Here is a 22,713-nt window from a genome sequence, read left to right as displayed (position 1 = left end):
TACATCCTCTACAATGTAAGGCCCTTCTTGTTATGAAGTGAGTCCAGTCTTAGCTCTGCCTTTTATTAGCTCTGTCATGCTAGACAAATTACTTAACATCATTGAGTTCCTGGCACCTCACCCTTAAGATGTTGAAGTAGCAGCCTTATGTGATATTTAAATGAGTTTAATGCTCGGCTTGTATCTGCTCGGTGTGATTCTTAAATCTCTTTTCCAGAAATGGTGAATTATTTTTCCAGGGTAAACTTTTTTCCCCCTAATCTCACAGTTTTGAGTCTCAAAGTCTCAGAGAAGTTAGAATTGGGCTAAAAATCACTAAAACTAGCTTCTTTTCTCAGGGGCACAGTCTGACTCTGCTCAGAGCAAGATGATGAGTGGAGTCGGGGGCTTTGCTCTGGGTCTGCTCTTCCTTGTGGTGGGGCTGTTCACCCACTTCAGGAATCAGAAGGGTAAAGAGCCTGTTGGCAGCTGACACTCCTTACAGACTTTGGGGGGAAGAAATATGACTTTGCTCAGTTAATTCTCTATAAAGGGTCTCTCAACAACCCTTTATAAAATCTTTCTTTTCCTAGTTGACCTCAAATTTCCTGAAATCCGGAAATTGACAGTCCATGGTTAACTATGGTTAAATATGAGGTGATGGCTTGCAGATATAAGGAAAATGTTAACATGCATGGAGATTTGTGGTAGAGATCCTGGGGCAAATGCAGGAAGAGACACTAAGACTGAAGAAGTTACACTGAATTTATGTGACAGAAGCTTCTTAGGTCACAAGCTCTCAGTGTCTGCTCTACTTGCCCTGGCATCATGTGATATGGATTTCATATTAGGGAAATCTGAGGTCAGAGGCTGGGAATATTGTATCTGGGGACTAACTTGCCTCCATATATTTTTAGCATGTATCTTCCCTTCTCTTTCCTGGGACACCCTGCACTTCAGCCAACAGGTAATGCTCTTTAACTCTCTTTTAGAAACATGTGTAGTCTCCCTAGAACAGGTGGTAGAAGCTACAAGACAGAGACTGAAATAATGGGAAGGACTGGATCTGACATATGATTGGGTGTTTCCACTAAAGCTTCTTCTCTCCACAAAACAGAAGGCCTATGCTCTAAAGTAGCTTTTGGCTCAGGGAGACTTATTTTGTGTTCCTTCTTACTACAATGCTTTAACATGAGGCCCTTGAAAGAGGAGCAAAAAACTGCTTGCAGAATTAGATCTGGAAACAACTCTCTCTTCTATCTTTTGCAGGACTCCTGAGCTGAAGTGAAGGTGGTGACACTCAAGCAAAAACCTTCTGTCCCAGAAGCATGAAAAAGTTTCCTAATTCACTCAATTTTTCCACAATAGTACTTCTTAGGGTCTAGTTTCCTCTTGGTTGAGTGACCCTGCAGAAGATGTGCTTCTTGATGGCTTCCTCAGCCCCTATTCTTGACCTGGAAGTCCTCAATATTGATTGCAATACCTTATGTTCATTTTTTTCTGGTGCTTTCTGTTTTTAACCTTTACTGTCTCCTGTGCATCTGAACTCATCTTCTGTCCATATTCTTCATAAAGTCTTTCTCAAATAAATATGGAGTGAACAACTTCTGCTTTATACAGTTTCAAGGAAGGAAGTAGAAAGAATAGAAATGCATCATAAAACAATAATGGTTTTATTTACATTACTGAAGTTTTGTCACTCCAAAGATTTTCCTGTTTCCTTTCTTGTTTTTTCTTGGATTTTCTGTATTCTCTGATTAGGAATATTTGCCTAAACTAGAACAAACCCTTGTTGAACCCATTTCATGGCAGTCTCCTACATTTTGTGTTTTCAAAGACAAAAACACAAGTTTCTTCACACCATGGGCTACAGAAAGGGGCAAAAAAAATCTAAGAAATATAGGTGACTTGTCAGGGCTTGATGCCCTGATAATTTCTGTAATCCTGTTCTTTTTTCTCTTTTCCTTGTTTTTTTTTTCTTTTTTTTTTTTGCGTTTTATTTTTATTTTTAAACTTTACAATATTGTATTGGTTTTGCCATATATCAAAATGAATCAAATATCCAATCGTGGGTATTTCTTGAACTCTTTTATTAGGCTAATGATGGGCTTCAACACTTACTGAGTCTAAGCTCCTATGGCTTGCCAATGCAACAGGCCAGTCAACTGAGAGACAATGTGTTAGGACAAGGAATAGGGACCTTATTTAGAAAACCAACAGCCCAAGAAGGTGGTGGGCTGCCGGCATTCGAAGTATTGGTTAACTCTGGAGCAGTGAACAGCCAAACCTGAGTTTGGTAACGTTCATTGTGGTGGCATGGGAAATTGGAAAGTAGATGAAATGAAGTATTAGTCGCTCGATTGAGACCTACTCTTTGCGACCCCATGGGCTATAGCCCACCAGGCTCCTCTGTCCATGGAATTCTCCAGGCAAGAATACTGGAGTGGATTGTCATTCCCTTCTTCAGAGAAAGTAGATAGAAGGCAGAAAAACATCTCTGTAGATTCATGCAAACAAATATAAGTAAAGAATTCAAAGATGTAAGAAGCTAAAATTTTTAATTTATAGTTGACATGAATTTGACTACCTCCAATAACTACAGGGTATGTATTTCCTTAATTGTTACAAAGAATATCTACAAAATAAACCATATGCTATGGCCATAAAACAAGTTGCACAAAGGGTCACAGGAATAAAATCATATAGAATATATTCCCTGACAACAATCTTTTTAAATTATAATTAATAACACTGAGAAAATAGCCAAACTTTTGGCAGTGTGAATCTTCTTATAGTGACTGTATCTTTAACTAACAAAGGGGGACAACTAGAGGCACTCTTAGATTCCCATCTGGGTTAACATTCCAGTGATTTGTCCATATAGGAGCATAACAAGGAGTTTGTTTTGCCGAGCTTGAAAACACATGCCTATAGAACTCTAGGGTGGGGAAAGGATCATGGTCAGACTGGAGATATTGCAATTATTGCAGTTAATAACAGTAGTAGCACCAAAAGAGATGATGACAGCTAAAAGAAGTTAGTGTTTAACTCCTGTTCCAGAAGGACATAAACTGACTGCTATGTATTTTGCCCAGATGGCAGAATTAATTACTATAGGACTGATTCTTTTTATCCTTTTGTGTTTTTCATAGTTTACAATTTTTAGGAGTAGTAACTTTTCCTCACTTTTGGAGAAGGTTAATGCTTCTAATAGTTATTATGTTATCTTTTGCTGTAGTTATTCAGTTCAGTTCAGTCGCTCAGTTGTGTCTGACTCTTTGCGACCCCATGAATCGCAGCACGCCAGGCCTCCCTGTCCATCACCAACTCCCAGAGTTCACACAGACCCATGTCCATCGAATCAGTGATGCCATCCAGCCATCTCATCCTCTGTCGTCCCCTTCTCCTCCTGCCCCCAATCCCTCCCAGCATCAGAGTCTTTTCCAATGAGTCAACTCTTCGCATGAGGTGGCCAAAGTACTGGAGTTTCAGCTTTAGCATCATTCCTTCCAAAGAACACACAGGGCTGATCTCCTTCAGAATGGACTGGTTGGATCTCCTAGCAGTCCAAGGGACTCTCAAGAGTCTTCTCCAACACCACAGTTCAAAAGCATCAATTCTTTGGCGCTCAGCTTTCTTCACAGTCCAACTCTCACATCCATACATGACTACTGGAAAAACCATAGCCTTGACTAGATGGACCTTTGTTGGCAAAGTAATGTCTCTGCTGTAGTTATTAGAAAACATTTTCCCCTGCTCTGGTTAACAATATAGCAAGGTCATTTTTTAAGTTAACTGAGCCATTGGTTCTCGTTTTAACAATTGACTAGACTCCTCTGAAAGACTTTTCTTTAAGGTCAGGTCCCAAATTCTGAACTATAAATTCTGGCAGGGTGTCTTTCTCACTCAGCTCATCTTTAGATCTCTAGGTGGATGTTTAATAACATCAGTTTTTATACACTTATCTTCCTGGTGTAAGTTATGGAATAAACAAATGACCAAATTATGCATTGTAGCAGTTATTAGTGAGGGCTATATACTCCTCCAACATTCTCAAAATTGCTTTACGATATTGAATGTAATATTCTCCTGGTTGCAACGACACAACTTCCAATTGTACTGAACTCTCACTGGGCTTGGGAACATAGGTTTTCCTTAAATTCAGGGTCAATAATGATGTTCACCTAACCTCTTCAAAAAGTTTTGAACTTTCCACATTACTAGAAATTTATGTTTCCAAAGTAAGTGAGATACCATTTCTGTTTTATTCCAAAATGTTCATACTCACACTACATTATACTGATAAGTCCTAACTAAGAGTTGAAAACAAAATTCGATATAGGAATTTGGAGTGCTCTATATGCAGATCAGGAAGCAACAGTTAGAACTGGACATGGAACAACAGACTGGTTCCAAATAGGAAAAGGAGTACGTCAAGGCTGTATTTTGTCACCCTGCTTATTTAACTTATATGCAGAGTACATCATGAGAAACACTGGGCTGGAAGAAGCACAACCTGGAATCAAGATTGCCAGGAGAAATATCAATAACTTCAGCTATGCAGATGACACCACCCTTATGGCAGAAAGTGAAGAGGAACGAAAAAGCTTTTTGATGAGAGTGAAAGAGGACAGTGAAAAAGTTGGCTTAAAACTCAATATTCAGAAAATGAAGATCATGGCATCTGGTCCCATTACTTCATGGGAAATAGATGGGGAAACAGTGTCAGACTTTATTTTTCTGGGCTCCAAAATCACTACAGATGGTGACTGCAGCCATGAAATTAAAAGACGCTTACTCCTTGGAAGAAAAGTTGTGACCAACCTAGACAGCATATTCAAAAGCAGAGATATTACTTTGCCAACAAAGGTTTGTCTAGTCAAGGCTATGGTTTTTCCTGTGGTCATGTATGGATGTGAGAGTTGGACTGTGAAAAAAGCTGAGTGCCGAAGAATTGATGCTTTTGAACTGTGGTGTTGGAGAAGACTCTTGAGAGTCCCTTGGACTGCAAGGAGATACAACCGGTCCATTCTGAAGGAGATCAGCCCTGGGTGTTCTTTGGAAGGAATGATGCTAAAGCTGAAACTCCAGTACTTTGGCCACCTCATGTAAAGAGTTAACTCATTGGAAAAGACTCTGATGCTGGGAGGGATTGGGGGCAGGAGGAGAAGGGGACAACAGAGGATGAGATGGCTGGATGGCATCACTGACTCGATGGACATGAGTCTGAGTGAACTCTGGGAGATGGTGATGGAAGGGAGGCCTGGCGTGCTGCTATTCATGGGGTCGCAAAGAGTCGGACACGACTGAGAGACTGAACTGAACTGAACTTATCTTCAATTAGAAGGAGATTAGTAGGGAGCTATGAGTATCATCACGTAAGAGAAATGCAACTTTTTTTCATTTCCAGAGGTGACTAACAATGCTGGTCATGGGAATATTCTGAATAAATTGTAATTGTACCACATCAGTTCTCTCAATTCATATAAAATGTTGCCATTTGTTAAAAAATGTAGTCTGATTGATATGTATATCCATGAATTAAAGTGAGGAGAATGGTTTTGATCTAGGGGCACTATTTTCCTCAGAAATTCAAAGTGAGGTTGTATGAGGTAATGGCTGAGCTTATGGGGTTTGGAGTCACCTATCTCTTTGTGACCCTATGGACTATCAGTTCAGTTCAGTTCAGTCTCTTGGTCGTGTCTGACTCTTTGCAACCCCATGAATCACAGCACGCCAGGCCTCCCTGCCCATCACCAACTCCCGGAGTTCACCCAGACTCACGTCCATCGAGTCAGAGATGCCATCCAGCCATCTCATCCTCTGTCGTCCCCTTCTCTTCCTGCCCCCAATCCCTCCCAGCATCAGACTCTTTTCCAGTGAGTCAACTCTTCACATGAGGTGGCCAAAGTACTGAAGTTTCAGCTTTAGCATCATTCCTTCCAAAGAAATCCCAGGGCTGATCTCCTTCACAATGGACTGGTTGGATCTCCTTGCAATCCAAGGGACTCTCAGGAGTCTTCTCCAACACCACAGTTCAAAAGCATCAATTTTTCGGCACTCAACCTTCTTCACAGTCCAACTCTCACATCCATACATGACCACAGGAAAAACCATAGCCTTGACTAGATGAACCTGTGGTAGCAAAGTAATGTCTCTGCTTTTGAATATGCTATCTAGGTTGGTCATAACTTTCCTTCCAAGGAGTAAGCGTCTTTTAATTTCATGGCTGCAATCACCATCTGCAGTGATTTTGGAGCCCAGAAAAATAAAGTCTGACACTGTTTCCACTGTTTCCCCATCTATTTCCCATGAAGTGATGGGACCAGATGCCATGATCTTCTTTTTTTGAATGTTGAGATTTAAGCCAACTTTTTCACTCTCCACTTTCACTTTCATCAAGAGGCTTCTAGGAATTCTCCAGGCCAGAATACTGGAGTTGGGGGGAGCATATTATATGATACAGGTATGCAACATAGTAATTTACAATTTTAAAAGGTTAAACTCCATTTATAGACATTATAAAATATTAGCTCCATTCCTTCTGTTGTACAATATATCCTTGTAGCTCATTTTTTATTTTATACATAATAGTTTGTATCTCTTAACCCCCTTCCCTTTTTTGCCCCTCCTCATTTCCCTCTTCCCACTGGTAACCACTAGCTTGTTTTCTATATCTTTGAATCTGATTCTTTTCGCTATAAATCCTAATTTGTTTTGGGCTTCCCAGGTGGCACTAGTGGTAAAGAACCCACCTGTCAATGCAGGTAGACATAAGAGACACGGGTTCGATCCCTGGGTTGGGAAGATTTCATGAGGAGGGCATGGCAACCCACTTCAGTATTCTTGCCTGGAGAATCCCATGGATAGAGGAGCCTGGAAGGTTGTAGTCCATAGGATCGCACAGAGTTGGACACGACTGAAGCGATGTAGCATACAAGCACATGCTAGTTTATTTTAGTTTTTAGATTTCCACATATAAGAGCTATCGTACAATATCTGTCTTGCTCTCCCTGACTTCACTTAGTATAACACCGCTCCAATTCTGTCTATGTTGCTACAAATGGCAAAATTTCATTATTTTTTGTTGGCTATATATACCACATCTTCTTTACCCATTCATCTGTTGATTGACACTAAACTTGTCTCCATACCTTGGCCATTATAATTAATGCTGCATCAATCATTTTGAATTAGTGTTTTCTTTCCTTTTTCTTTTTAGATATATACCCAGGAATGGAATTGCTGGGTTCTATTTTTAGTTTCTTGAAAAACCTCCATGAAATCTTCCACAGTGGCTGCATCAATTCACATTCCCACCAACAGTGTATGAGTGTTCCCTTTTCTCTACATCCTCTCCAACATGTGTTACTTGTGTTCTTTTTGATGATAACCATTCCTACAGGTGTGAGATTATATCTCATTGTGGTCTTAATTTGTATTTCTTTGTTGATCAATGATGTTGGGTATGTGGGCCGCAGTCCATGGGGTTGCTGAGTCAGACATGACTGAGTGACTTCACTTTCACTTTTCACTTTCCTGCACTGGAGAAGGAAATGGCAACCCACTCCAGTGTTCTTGCCTGGAGAATCCCATGGACAGAGGAGCCTGGTGGGCTGCCGTCTATGGGGTTGCACAGAGTTGGACACGACTGAAGCGACTTAGTAGCAGCAGCAGCAGCAGTGGCCATCTGTATGTCTTCTTTAGAAAAATACATATTCAGGTATTTTGCTCATTTTTAAATTGGGTTGTTTGGTTTTTTAATTTAATTTTGAGTTATATGAGCTGTTTATATATTTTTGATATTAATTCCTTATCATTTATGCTATTAGCAAATATTATCTACCATTCAGTCTTTTCATTTTGTGAATGGTTTCCTTTACTATGCAAAAACTTTTAGGTTTAATTAGGTCCCATTTGTTTATTTTTGCTTTTATTCCCTTTGCTTTAGGAGTCAGGTCCATAAAATTCTGCTATGATCTATCTCAAGGAATGTTCTGCCTATGTTTTTGTCTAGAACTTACGTGGTTTCTGGTCTTACATTTAAGCCTTAATCCATTTTGAGTTTATTTTTGTATATGGTGTTAGAGAATGTTCTGATTTCATTTTTTTTACATGGAGCAGCCCTGTTTTCCCAGCACTAATTATTGAAGAGACTGTCTTTTCTCCATTGTATATTTTTGTCTCCTTTTCATAGTGTTCTATTTCTTGAACACATCATAATAAATTTAAGAGCAAGGTCTTTCCATATCTTTCTTTAGGATAAAGCACAAGAGGAGATGTATTCAGGGGACATATTTCCAATAAAATGAGGAAATCATAATAAGCACTGGGAGTAAAAAATTGAACACATTTTCATAGAAACACTAATTATGCTAAAACTGAGTCATTGGGCCAAAGACTGACTTTGAGTCCTTTATCAATTCTTCAGTTCCCTGCATACTTTGATTTGGACAGTTGGCGTTTTCACACTGTTAGATTGTGTACTCTACAAAGGTATCTTTAATACCTTCTAGTCCACGGAAGCTTCTTAATGTGTTTTCTGGAGGTGTCACTAAGGTCAGTGACAGTATCAGGAGTCATATTTGAAAAACCTTTTTACTTGGGTTAAATTATTGTCTAGCTTTAAATTTTCTTTAGTTTATTGAGACGTCTCAAGCTGTTAGGAGGGACAGGCTGCTGTCTAATCAACAGCGATAATTCTGTCATATCATCAGTTACCAGGAGATACTGTTCCTTGAGGAGTCCACAGAATCACAGCACTTTTCAGTACTGAAGCAACTGAAAGGTCAACTGTAGAAGGTAAGTAATTTCCCCAAATCTGTAAGACTAAGTTGCAGTGCAACAAGGGACTGATTAAAGGTCTCCTAACTTGCAATCATTTTTATCCACCACCTCAACTTCTAAACACATCCACACATACATTTGTCAAAATAGCTCTTTCTCCAAATGCAGAGGAAAGAAGCAATCCTAAAAGTCAAACTTGAGTATATTAATAATTCACTGGCCAGCATACAGATGGCTCACAACAAGGGCTCAATTAAAATGTTTCATATGTGACTGGACAAACCTTTGAAGCAATAAATGAAAACCTTTTAAGGGAAGAAATTCTAAAGTTTCAGAAGAGGACTCTCATACTAAATCTCTGATCAGCAACTGATGATGCTTCTCATCTCTGGTGCTGATTGGTTCTCCAATACTGAGCTCACCCAATCCAGGAACAAAGATATGAGCCCTTTGTTGGTATCACTTGGAATGTGGGTGGAGGAGGGCTCATGTCTTTACTGAGTGAGACTTCCCTGCTCCCCCACACCTTGTCTTTTCCTGTTCTCCAGCATGGTGTGACTGTTTCCCCAGAGGCTCCTGGATGGCAGCTCTGACAGTGATACTGATGGTGATGAACCCTCCCCTGGCTTGGGCCAGGGACACCCCCACATAAGTGCCTACCTTTCCAGCGGGGGTGAGGGGGGTGAGCTATCATGGGATGGGGGAAGGAAGGGAGCTAGCTTTGTCACTGTATTCAGGCCATGTCCCTTAAAATTGTGACATATTCTTCATACTATATATAGTGGCTAAGCTGAGTCTGAATAATTGGTAACATTTCTGATGTTCATATGTAACATCAGTGTGCCTTATGGTATATTTCAATATATAGGGGAAATTTTAATTCATTTCACATTTATTATTTGAAAATTTCTATAAAGATTTACACTATGTACTAGAGATCATGGCTATGTGTTGAGGAACATGAATTCTTCTCTGGAGTTTATTATCAACTTTATTATCAAGTTGAGCTTTGGTTGCCAAATAAAATATAGGACAGTCAGTTAAATTTAAATTTGAATTTCAAATAAACAGCAAATAATTTATCCAGAATCTTTAATTGGGCACAGTGTATTTTTATTTGCTAAATGGCACATGGCCAAGGGATGGCCAACTATATGTATGGCCATACATATAGTTCTGTTACTATATAGACAGAACATGACTGTGGACTAACATTGCTCACCCAACCATGTAGGTTGATATATACAAGCTACAGTAAACAGCAACTTCACACTTTATTTTTTAACTTTCTTGTCTGTTAAGTAGGACCTCAGAGGATTTGTGAATAGTGAGAAGGCAATGGTACCCCACTCCAGTATTCTTGCCCGGAAAATCCCATGGATGGAGGAGCCTGGTAGGCTGCAGTCCATGGGGTCTCTAGAGTCGGACACGACTGAGCGACTTCACTTTGACTTTTCACTTTGATGCATTGGAGGAGGAAATGGCAACCCACTCCAGTGTTCTTGCCTGGAGAATCCCAGGGACAGAGGAGCCTGGTGGGCTGCCGTCCATGGGGTCGCACAGAGTCGGACACGACTGAAGCTACTTAGCAGCAAGACATGGATGGTCTGATCCAGGTTCCTCTCCTCCCTACAATCATACCTAAAGGGCCAGAGAGATTTAGGAAGGTCTGTTCAGTTTTGCTAATCTGTCTAATTGAGAATGTCATCTTTTCTTAGTTTCCCCCTTCTGAGGGAACTTGATTACAGAAGTGAGAGTTCTGTATCTGACCAAGGCTGGCGATTTGATATCTACTAGTATTATTGAGAGTAGGGAATCAAAAGTTAGAAAATGAGTCAGTTTGGGCCATTGTACTGGATGAAATGGCTGTGGCTGAAATTTACTACTAAATATAAGTAATGGCTCAGTGGAATGAAAATCAAGAAGGATGAATAAATTAACATGGCTTAGTGACTGACTGGGGCTTCCAGGTGGCACTAGTGGTCAGGAGACTTGAGAGGTGCGGGATCGACCCCTGGATGGGGAAGATCCCCTGGAGGAAGGCATGGCAACCCACCTCGGTATTCTTACCTGGAGAATCCCATGGACAGAGGAACCTGGCAAGCTAACAGTCTGAGGTGTAGCAAAGAGACGGACACAGCTGAAGCAACTGTTGACAAGGCAAAGAAATCAGTAAACCTTCCTCTCAAACAAATTCAGTAACAAATGTGCTGGAAAAATAGCTTTGCACTGGGTCCAGATTAAAAAAAAAAAACATATTTCATATAACATCAATGTTTTTAAAAGATATAATACTTCATTTACAATCCAATTCTCAGCACACCATGATTAACAATGTTTTTCTTTTTTAATCACAGATTTTTCAGATGGTTTACCCCATGATTCTTATCCAGAGACTGTATATCCCTTTCATCTTCCTTTGCCAAGCAACTTTAGGCAATATCTGGAGCTATTTTTTATTGTCACAACTGGGGGATTGTTGTGATATCTAGAGTGTAGAAGCCAGAGATGCAGGAAAACAGATTAAAATGTACAAAACAGCACATTCACAGCAAAAAAATTACCTGATCCAAAAATGTCAACAGTGTTGAAGTTAAAAACATTGGATTGCACTGTGTTATATCTAAAAAGTCTAGACCCATACTTTTACTCACCTTTCAATTCAGTTCCCTGTGGTTTACCAAAGTTTACCAAAGTTCCTTGTGGTTTACCATGTTTTACCAAAAAGCTAGGTCGAAGTATTGAGCTTCAGCTTCAGCATCAGTCCTTCCAATGAATATTCAGGACTGATTTCCTTTAGGACGGACTGGCTGGATCTCCTCACAGTCCAGGGGACTCTCAAGAGTCTTATCCAGCATCATAGTTCAAAAACATCAATTCTTTGGCACTCAGCTTTCTTTATGGTCCAACTCTCACATCCATATATGACTACTGGAAAAACCATAGCTTTGACTAGACAGACTTTATTGGCAAAGTAATGCCTTTGCTTTTTAATAAGCTGTCTGGGTTGGTCATAGCTTTCTTCCAAGGAGCATCTTTTAATTTCATGGATGCATTCACCACCTGCAGTGATTTTGGAGCTCAAGAAAATAAAGTCTGTCACTGTTTCTCCATCTATTTGCCTTGAAGTAATGGGAGCAGATGCCATGATCTTAGTTTTCTGAATACTGAGTTTTAAGCCAGCTTTTTCACTCTCCTCTTTCACTTTAATCAAGAGGCTCTTTAGTTCTTCTTTGCTTTCTGCCATAAGGGTGGTATTATCTGCATCAGATCAGATCAGATCAGTTGCTCAGTCATGTCTGACTCTCTGCGACCCCATGAATCGCAGCACGCCAGGCCTCCCTGTCCATCACCAAGTCCCGGAGTTCACTGAGACTCACGTCCATCGAGTCAGTGATGCCATCCAGCCATCTCATCCTCTGTCGTCCCCTTCTCCTCCTGCCCCCAATCCCTCCCAGCATCAGAGTCTTTTCCAATGAGTCAACTCTTCGCATGAGGTGGCCAAAGTACTGGAGTTTCAGCTTTAGCATTATTCCTTCCAAAGAAATCCCAGGGCTGATCTCCTTCAGAATGGACTGGTTGGATCTCCTTGCAGTGCAAGGGACTCTCAAGAGTCTTCTCCAACACAACAGTTCAAAAGCATCAATTCTTCGCATATCTGAGGTTATTGGTATTTCTCCCGGCAATCTTGATTCCAGCTTGTTCTTCTTCCAGCCCAGCATTTCTCATGATGTATTCTGCATATAAGTTAAATAAGCAGGGTGACAATATACAGCCTTGACATATTCTTTTCCCAATTTGGAACTAGTCTGTTGTTCCATGTCCAGTTCTAACTGTCACTTCTTGACCTGCATACAGATTTCTCAGGAGGCTGGTCAAGTGGTCTGGTATTCCCATCTCTTGAAGAAATTTCCACAGTTTGTTGTGATCAACACAGTCAAAGACTTTGGCATAGTCTATAAAGCAGAAGTAGATGTTTTTCTGGAACTCTCTGCATTTTTATTTTTTACTTTATGCAATGTTTTTCAATATTGCATGAGTTCTTCATCATCTGTTAACTTTCAACAACTTGCTTTTGTAAGTCATAAGTAGTAGTGACTGCACAAATTTTTCAGTAAAATGCTTCAATCTTCTGTAGTAATTGTATATTCTATGTTATTGAAAGGGCTTCCCAGGTGGCTCAGTGATAAAGAATCTGTCATGCAGGAGACACAAGTTTGATCCCTCTGTGAGGAAGATCCCCTGGAGAATAAAATAGCAACCCACTCCAGTATTCTCACCTGGGAAATCTCATGGACAGAAACCTTTGCAGGCTACAGTCCATGGGGTCACGAAAGAGTCAGACACGACTTAGTGGCTAATCCACATGTTGAAATTGTTAAATGCTTTCATTTATTCATCTTAATTGCAGGATTATTCTTTAACTCTGTTTTGACATTTTCACTCAGTTGGGTCCAACTCTTTGTGACCCTGTGGACTGCAGCCTGCCAGGCTCCTCTGTCCATGGAATTATCCAGGGAGGAATGCTGGAGTGGGTAGCTTTTTACTTCTCCAGGGGATCTTTGCAACCCAGGGGTTGAACCCATGTCTCCTGTATTGCAGGCAGATTCTTTACCATCTGAGCCATCAGGGAAATCCTGAATATATGCATACATATATGTATGATGTTTAAAATATTGAAAATATAAACGCACATATGATGATAAGAACTGAGACACATCTAACTTTCTCAGGTAAGATCTTCCAAATGGATTTTTGCACCATTTTTTTTTTTAAACTGGTTTTCTGAGTTTTTTGGATTTAGAAATGCTGATGTGGGATTGTGGACCTGTATTCTGATGTTGCTTTTAATATCCTCAAAACTCTTCAGTAGTTTCTCTTTACTACTATTGATATTTATCTTCAGTATTTATCAATACTGTAAAGCCAAAATGCTAACACACCCAGCTCCCTGTGATTTCTCATCTTTACTCTCCTTCCTCTCATTCTCAGTGCTCCAGTGAATCGTTTTCTTGTCATTTCTTGAACTGATGAGGAAATTCATCAATTCTTTCATATTTTGGCCCATTGTATTATTTTATCTAAAATGTGACTCCACTTCCCCCAAACTGAGATTCATACCCACTTTTCCTCTAGCTCATATTCACTTAACCTTTCATATCACATCATCACCATCTTCCTTTAGAAATGACTTCTTTGGCACCCTAATGTAATTTAGATCATCCTGTAATTTTCTGTTATAGATTTTGCACATTTCTCTTTTGACATTTCTCACTCTCATATAAATTCTTGTATGGTGAATTTTGTCCATCACTTTTACTAAATATTAAGCTTCTTTGGATTCCTAGGGGACAGCACAGGCCTGAAGCTCACCAGTAAAGAAGTAAGTGCTCTGGAGGAAGAGCTAAAGAACTTGTGGGGGGGGGTGAGAGGAGGGAGTCATGAGTGTCTTTCTGGTTGGGGCTTCAGGGAAGACTGGTGATGGGGAAAATCCTGGTCCAGCTCAGGCTTGAAGGGCTCCAGTCGACCACTGAAGCCACTTGGAGACCTGAGGGGTCTCCTCTGCCCACCTTCGCCTCCCTCCACTGTAGGCAGATGAAAGAAGGGCCCGTGGTAGTTCAGGGGTGCCTGTGGAGCCAATGAGGGAGCCCTAGTGGCCCTCCTGTGCTTGGGCAGCCCTCATTGGTGGCCGTCAAATCAGTTCCTTCCTGGGAGCCCACCAGGGTGACCGAATCCTGGTGTTCCCACAGCACATTTGATGGTGCAGGGCAAGTCCGAGTGTCATTTCTCCATCCGGACTGAGCAGGTACGGTTCTTGGCCAGATACTTCTATAACCAGAAGGAGTTGGTGCATTTTGTCAGCGACGATGTGGGTGAGTTCAGGGCAGTGACTGAGCGGGGCAGGCTCTTCGCTGAGAGTTGGAATCATCAGAAGGACTTTGTGGAGTGAACGCAGGCTGTGGTGGACACGTTCTGCAGATACAACTACTGGATTGGTGAGAGCTTCATGGTGCAGCAGCAAGGTGAGCACAGGGGTGGGCGGCCAGGGGACTGGGGACAGTGTGTGTGTGTGTGTGTGTGTGTGTGTGTGTGTGTGTGTCAGAGAGAGAGAGAGACAAAGAGATAGAGAGACTGAGTCCGGTGAATGTGTTGTATTATGAGCAAGTATGCTTAAGGAGAGTTCCTGTGAGAGCATGTTGCCTGGAGAAATGACACTTGGACTTGCCCTGCACCATGAAATGTGCTGTGGGAACAGCAGGATTCGGTCACCCTGGTGGGCTCCCAGGAAGGAACTGATGTGACGGCCACCAATGAGGGCTGCCCAAGCACAGGAGGGCCACTAGTGCTCCCTCATTGGCTCCACAGGCACCCCTCAACTACCACGGGTTCTTCTTTCATCTGCCTGTATGACTTTGTCAGTTATTGTGAAAGGAAAGAGACAGTGTGTGTGGTGGGGGGAGTACCCTGGAATCTGGGAGGACCAGGAGGGAGGGTGTGTGGGGGGAGGGGGGAGGGGTGCAGAAGGAAGACTCCAGGCATCCTTGATGGTCCTTGTGGGAGAAAAGAGGTGGGGCAGGGGAGTCACCACTGGTGGGCGGGTGGTTAGAGAGGAGGAGGGGACTTCAAGGTGTCTGAGGTTGGGGGGAGGGTTTGGGAAGGAGAGGTGAGGAATGTTCAAGGATTGGCAGCATGTGAGGAGAGTCACACCTGCTCTAGGTACACACCCTCTTAATACTGACCCCCCAGAAATAAGTGTGCAGGTGTCTGCATGCAAAAGCATTTCATTGACAAAGAGCAGACTAATTCTTGAGAGATGGGGAACTTCTGAGGCACTTCTGATTACTCTAAGGCTTTGTTTATGTCTAAATTTCTTGCTTTTTTGGTTTTCTTTATATGTACTTTTACATAGTTGAAATGCTTGTGAAACCAGCTTTCTGAATTATATTGATAGCTTTGCCACTTAACACACTGTTACTTTTTTATAATGAATGCTAATAGTATTTGTGTGGTTAATATTTATTTTTATAATTATAAAATATATATTACATTCCCTTTTGTTAGATATTTCTTTCATTATAGCCAAATCTGAGTTAAATTCACTCATTCCAGTCCATTTCAGTTCGCTGATTCCTAGAATGTCGACCTTCACTCTTGCCATCTCGTTTGACCACTTCCAATTCGCCTTGATTCATGGACCTGACATTCCAGGTTCCTATGCAATATTGCTCTTTACAGCATTGGACCTTGCTTCTATCACCAGTCACATCCACAGCTGGGTATTGTTTTTGCTTTGGCTCCATCCCATCATTCTTTCTGGCATTATTCCTCCACTGATCTCCAGTAGCATATTAGGCACCTACTGACCTGGGAGTTTCTCTTTCAGTATCCTATCATTTTGCCTTTTATACTACTGTTCATGGGGTTCTCAAGGCAAGAATACTGAAGTGGTTTGCCATTCCCTTCTCCAGTGGACCACATTCTGTCAGATCTTTCCACCATGACCCGCCCATCTTGGGTTGCCCCATGGGCATGGCTTAGTTTCACTGAGTTAGACAAGGCTGTGGTCCTAGTGTGATTAGATTGACTAGTTTTCTGTGAGTATGGTTTCAGTGTGTCTGCCCTCTGATGCCCTCTTGCAACACCTACCATCTTACTTGGGTTTCTCTTACCTTGGACGTGGGGTATCTCTTCACGGCTGCTCCAGCAAAGGGCAGCCAATGCTCCTTACCTTGGACAAGGGGTATCTCCTCACCACCGCCCTTCCTGACCTTCAACGTGGGATAGGCCCTCCTGTGCCCGCGTAGCCATGGCGGCCATTATATCTACTACTGTGGGCAGGAATCCCTCAGAAGAAATGGAGTAGCCATCATGGTCAACAGAAGAGTCCGAAATGCAGTACTTGGATGCAATCTCAAAAACGACAGAATTATCTTTGTTCGTTTCCAAAGCAAACCATTCAATATCACAGTAATCCAAGTCTATGCCCCAACCAGTAACGCTGAAGAAGCTGAAGTTGAACGGTTCTATGAAGACCTACAAGACCTTTTAGAACTAACACCCAAAAAGATGTCCTTTTCATTATAGGGGACTGGAATGCAAAAGTAGGAAGTCAAGACACACCTGGAGTAACAGGCAAATTTGGCCTTGGAATACAGAATGAAGCAGGGCAAAGACTAATAGAGTTTTGCCAAGAAAATGCACTGGTCATAACAAACACCCTCTTCCAACAACACAAGAGAAGACTCTATACATGGACATCACCAGATGGTCAACACCAAAATCAGATTGATTATATTCTTTGCAGCCAAAGATGGAGAAGCTCTATACAGTCAGCAAAAACAAGACTAGGAGCTGACTGTGGCTCAGACCATGAACTCCTTATTTCCAAATTCAGACTTAAATTGAAGAAAGTAGGGAAAACCACTAGACCATTCAGGTATGACCTAAATCAAATCCCTTATGATTATACAGTGGAAGTGAGAAATAGATTTAAGGGACTAGATCTGATAGATAGAGTGCCTGATGAACTATGGAATGAGGTTCGTGACATTGTACAGGAGACAGGGATCAAGACCATCCCCATGGAAAAGAAATGCAAAAAAGCAAAATGGCTGTCTGGGGAGGCCTTACAAATAGCTGTGAAAAGAAGAGAAGCGAAAAGTAAAGGAGAAAAGGAAAGATATAAACATCTGAATGCAGAGTTCCAAAGAATAGCAAGAAGAGATAAGAAAGCCTTCTTCAGCGATTGATGCAAAGAAATAGAGGAAAACAACAGAATGGGAAAGACTAGGGATCTCTTCAAGAAAATCAGAGATACCAAAGGAACATTTCATGCAAAGATGGGCTCGATAAAGCACAGAAATGGTATGGACCTAACAAGCAGAAGATATTAAGAAGAGATGGCAAGAATACACAGAAGAACTGTACAAAAAAGATCTTCACAACCCAGATAATCATGATGGTGTGATCACTCACCTAGAGCCAGACATCCTGGAATGTGAAGTCAAGTGGGCCTTAGAAAGCATCAGTATGAACAAAGCTACTGGAGGTGATGGAATTCCAGTTGAGCTATTCCAAATCCTGAAAGATGATGCTGTGAAAGTGCTGCACTCAATATGCTAGCAAATTTGGAACACTCAACAGTGGCCACAGGACTGGAAAAGGTCAGTTTTCATTCCAATCCCAAAGAAAGGCAATGCCAAAGAATGCTCAAACTACCACACAATTGCACTCATCTCACACGCTAGTAAAGTAATGCTCAAAATTCTCCAAGCCAGGCTTCAGCAATATGTGAACCGTGAACTTCCTGATGTTCAAGCTGGTTTTAGAAAAGGTAGAAGAACCAGAGATCAAATTGCCAACATCCGCTGGATCATGGAAAAAGCAAGAGAGTTCCAGAAAAACATCTATTTCTGCTTTATTGACTATGCCAAAGCCTTTGACTGTGTGGATTACAATAAACTGTGGAAAATTCTGAAAGAGATGGGAATACCAGACCACCTGACCTGCCTCTTTTGAGAAATTTGTATGCAGGTCAGGAAGCAACAGTTAGAACTGGACGTGGAACAACAGACTGGTTCCAAATAGGAAAAGGAGTACATCAAGGCTGTGTATTGTCACCCTGTTTATTTAACTTCTATGCAGAGTACATCATGAGAAACGCTGGACTGGAAGAAACACAAGCTGGAATCAAGATTGCTGGGAGAAATGCCAATAACCTCAGATATGCAGATGACACCACCCTTATGGCAGAAAGTGAAGAGGAACTAAAAACCTCTTGATGAAGGTGAAAGTGGAGAGTGAAAAAGTTGGCTTAAAGCTCAACATTCAGAAAACGAAGATCATGGCATCCGGTCCCATCACTTCGTGGGATATAGATGGGGAAAGAGTGGAAACAGTGTCAGACTTTATTTTTCTGGGCTCCAAAATCACTGCAGATGGTGACTGCAGCCATGAAATTAAAAGACGCTTACTCCTTGGAAGGAAAGTTATGACCAACCTAGATAGCATATTCAAAAGCAGAGACATTACTTTACCAACAAAGGTCGTCTAGTCAAGGCTATGGTTTTCCTGTGGTCATGTATGGATGTGAGAGTTGGACTGTGAAGAAGGCTGAGCACTGAAGAATTGATGCTTTTGAACTGTGGTGTTGGAGAAGACTCTTGAGAGTTCCTTGGGCTGCAAGGAGATCCAACCAGTCCATTCTGAAGGAGATCAGCCCTGGGATTTCTTTGGAAGGAATGATGCTAAAGCTGAAACTCCAGTACTTTGGCCACCTCATGTGAAGAGTTGACTCATTGGAAAAGACTCTGATGCTGGGAGGATTGGGGCAAGAGGAGAAGGGGACGACAGAGGATGAGATGGCTGGATGGCATCACTGACTCGATGGACATGAGTCTGAGTGAACTCCAGGAGTTGGTGATGGACAGGGAGGCCTGGTGTGTTGCAATTCATGGGGTCGCAATGAATCGGACACGACTGAGCGACTGATCTGATGTGATCTGATAGTCAAATACTTAATTTAAACTTTACTTTTTAAAATTTTTAATTAAAATTTTTTTATTTCCAAAATTATTGAACATTTCTCACATATTTATTGGCTAATTGTTATTACTGCCTTAAGAATTACATATTGTCTCTTATCTCTCTGGTCCTAGTATTTTCCTCTGTGATTTTATGGGTTCTTTATGTGTTAAGATGAACACATTGATGATTTTCTCCAGTTTGGGGTTTATATTTTGATTCAGTTCATTATTTTCCATTTTAGAAATTTAAATATTTTAATTTAATGTAATAGACTGAGAAAATGTTAGTAATGGTTTACCATCGATCTTAAATCTTATTTGGTGAAATTGTAAAAATGTTTCCCCCAGGTTTCTCCTTCTTGTTTTTGTTTGTTTGTTTGTTTGTTTTAACTGTGTTTATTGTGGCTGGTGGAGTTAAGAATGAGGCACTAAGACCATGTATCAGTGAATTCCAAACCCTGTCCCAAACTGAGGTGCTCTAAAGTGTGAGTGCCTGGACACAGCTTTCCCAGGATTTCATATTCTATCTCTACACTTACCCTACTACTCTTTCCTAAGTTATCCACATTACTTTGAACCATATTTTCTCTCTAATGAAACAAAAATAATATGTAGCTAACACATATTGAAGGCTAAATTCCAGTTGTGGCTTAACATACTTTAGGTGCAGTCATCCTCAGATAACCTTCAGAGATCACTTTATATTATTATCCTCCTTGGTAGGTCATAAAGCTGAGGCACAGAGAATGCAAATATTACACTAGGATCCATCAGTAAAAGAGAGAGCTTGGAACTGAACCCAGGCAGCATGGTTACAGAAGTTGTACTATTAATGATACACAATTGCTTTGCAAAAAATTGTAAACACTTTAATTGAATAATGAATAAATGGTTCATTGGATAAAGAAACCCACAAATTTCCTCCACATCTCTCAAATCTAATGTGTTCACGTTACAGATTAAAGACAAGGCTCATGGCACTGCTATTTAGCCACATGGCCAGCTCTAGCGGGGCTTGTCCAAGCCTGCAGTCTGGAACAGCAGACTAAATGAAGAAAGGCAGCCAGTCAGGGAGACTTACTGTCTCCTTCACTTAGTCCCTCTGCTGTTTTCCTCCTAGTGGAGCCTACAGTGACTGTGTATCCTGCAAAGACCCAGCCTCTGCAGCACCACAACCTCCTGGTCTGCTCTGTGAATGGTTTCTATCCAGGACACGTTGAAGTCAGGTGGTTCCAGAACGGCCATGAAGAGGCTGGAGTGATCTCCACAGGCCTGATCCAGAATGGAGACTGGACCTTCCAGACCGTGGTGATGCTTGAAACAGTTCCTCAGAGTGGAGAGGTCTACACCTGCCAAGTGGAGCACCCCAGCCAGACGAGCCCTCTCACAGTGGAATGGAGTGACAAGCTTTCTGATCTCGTAAGTTCCTCACCCACCAAGAAGGGGGCTTGCTCACCTCTGAGTGTCAGGTTTCTCCTCTCTCCACACCATATTTTTTATTTGCTTCATGCTCTTTCTTTCTTAGCACAAATTGTTGGGGAATAGCTCTATGATATCCTGTGTTAGAAATCCTCTGATAGTTTACAGATATGCTTTGATAGTTTCTATCAATACCTATACCTGCTGGTGAGACAGTTCTTCCTGGCAGGCAGAGAAGAGGTGTCCCTGCTCTGAGTCTCCGTGATATCACAGTTCATCAGCCCCCTTTGTTGGGCTGGACTTGTACATCTAATGCTGTTGCTCTGGGTTCACTGTTATTTGAGAAGCAGCACATCCTCTACAATGTAGGGACCTTCTTGATATGAGAGGAGTCCAGTCTCAGCGCTGCCTTTTATTAGCTCTGTCATACTAGACAAGCTACTTAACATCTTTGAGTCCCAGGCTCCACAACCATGAGATGGAGAAGTCATGGCTTTATGTCAGGGTTGTGATGTTTAAATGAGTTCGATGCCTTAACCTCATAGCTACTCTGTGTGATTTTTAATCTCTTTTTTGTAATGACCAAGTATTCTAATTCTTCCAGGCAACCTTCTTCTCCCATCCTCAAAGCTTAGGGAAGTTGGATTGGGATAAAGATCACTGAAACTGACTTCTTTTCTAGGGGCATGATCTGACTCTGCTCAGAGCAGGATGATGAGTGGAGTCAGGGGCTTTGTTCTGGGTCTGCTCTTCCTTGGGATCAGGTTGTTCATCTAGTTTAGGAATCAGAAAGGTAAGGAACCTGTTGGCAGCTGACACCCACTTTTGAGTGAAGAAATATGGCTTTGCTCAGTTAGTTCTCTGTATATCAAAGAACTCATCTAAAGCCTTTCCGTCCCTTGCGTGGATGCCTGCTAAATCACTTCAGTCATATTTGACCCTGTGATCCCATGAACTGTAGCCTGCCAGGCTCCTCTGTTCATAGGATTCTCCAGGCAAAAATACTGGAGTGGGTTGCCATGCCCTCCTCTAGGGGATTTTCCCCACCCAAGGATCGAACCCACTTCTCTTATGTCTCCTGCATTGACAGGCAGGTTCTTTACCACTAGATCTACCTGGGAAGCCCCTATTGACCTCAATTTCCTGAAAGTCTAGGATTCAATAGGCCTTGGAAACTTAGAAACTTATGTTTGAAACATAAGAGATTATGGCATTTAGAGCTAGGAAAAAGGTTAGCATGCATGGTGATTTAGGGTGGAGACCCTGGGACAGATGGACACTAAGGCTGATGAAATTACATTCCATTTGTGAGAGGAAAGCTTCATGCTCTTGATGTCTGCTCTCCTGTTTGGCCTTGCAGGTTGGCCTCATGTGATGTGGGCTGTGGTATTAGAGAAATCTTAGAAGACTCATCTGGGCCTGGGAACATTGTGTTTTAGAGACTGACTTTCCTCCATTTATTATATTTCTTCCTTTCTCTTTCCCCAAACACTCTGGACTTCAGCCAACAGGTAATGCTCTTTAATTCTCTTTTAAACTAGTATTTACTCTCTCCATAACAGATGGTAGGGGTAACAAGACTGGAAAGAGAAATAATAGAAAAGATTTTGAATCAGACTTTGATCAGGCAGTTGATATTAAAGCTTCTTCTCTCCACTAAACAGGAAGGACTGTGCTCTAAGGTAGCTTTGGCTCAGGAAGACGTAAGAATTTGCTTTCCTTCATAATATAATGCTTTAACATGATGCCCTGAAAGAGCACGTGCACACACACACACACAGACAAAGCCTGCTTGCTGAGTTAGATCTGAAAACAACCCTCTCCACTGTCTTTTGCAGAACTCCTAAGCTGAAGTGAAGATGGTAATGTTCAAGCAAAAACCCTCTACCAGCTTCTTTGCATCATGAAAAGGTTTCTTGATTAGCTCTTACTCTTCTTCAGAGAGTGCTTTCTTAGGATCTGGTTTGCTCTTAGTCCAGTGACCCTGTTGAAAATGTTCTCT

The 22,713-nt window shown here is 41.5% G+C and overlaps 1 pseudogene; it reads left to right on the top strand.

Moving 5' to 3' along the window:
- The first annotated feature begins 367 nt into the window (after window positions 1-367).
- On the top strand, window positions 368-22,371 carry LOC102271398 (DLA class II histocompatibility antigen, DR-1 beta chain-like; annotated as a pseudogene).
- The last annotated feature ends 342 nt before the right edge of the window (window positions 22,372-22,713 follow it).

Source organism: Bos mutus, chromosome 23 (assembly GCF_027580195.1).
Source record: "Bos mutus isolate GX-2022 chromosome 23, NWIPB_WYAK_1.1, whole genome shotgun sequence".
In the NCBI taxonomy this organism is placed as follows: domain Eukaryota; kingdom Metazoa; phylum Chordata; class Mammalia; order Artiodactyla; family Bovidae; genus Bos; species Bos mutus.
This window is presented reverse-complemented; position numbering and strand designations above follow the sequence as displayed.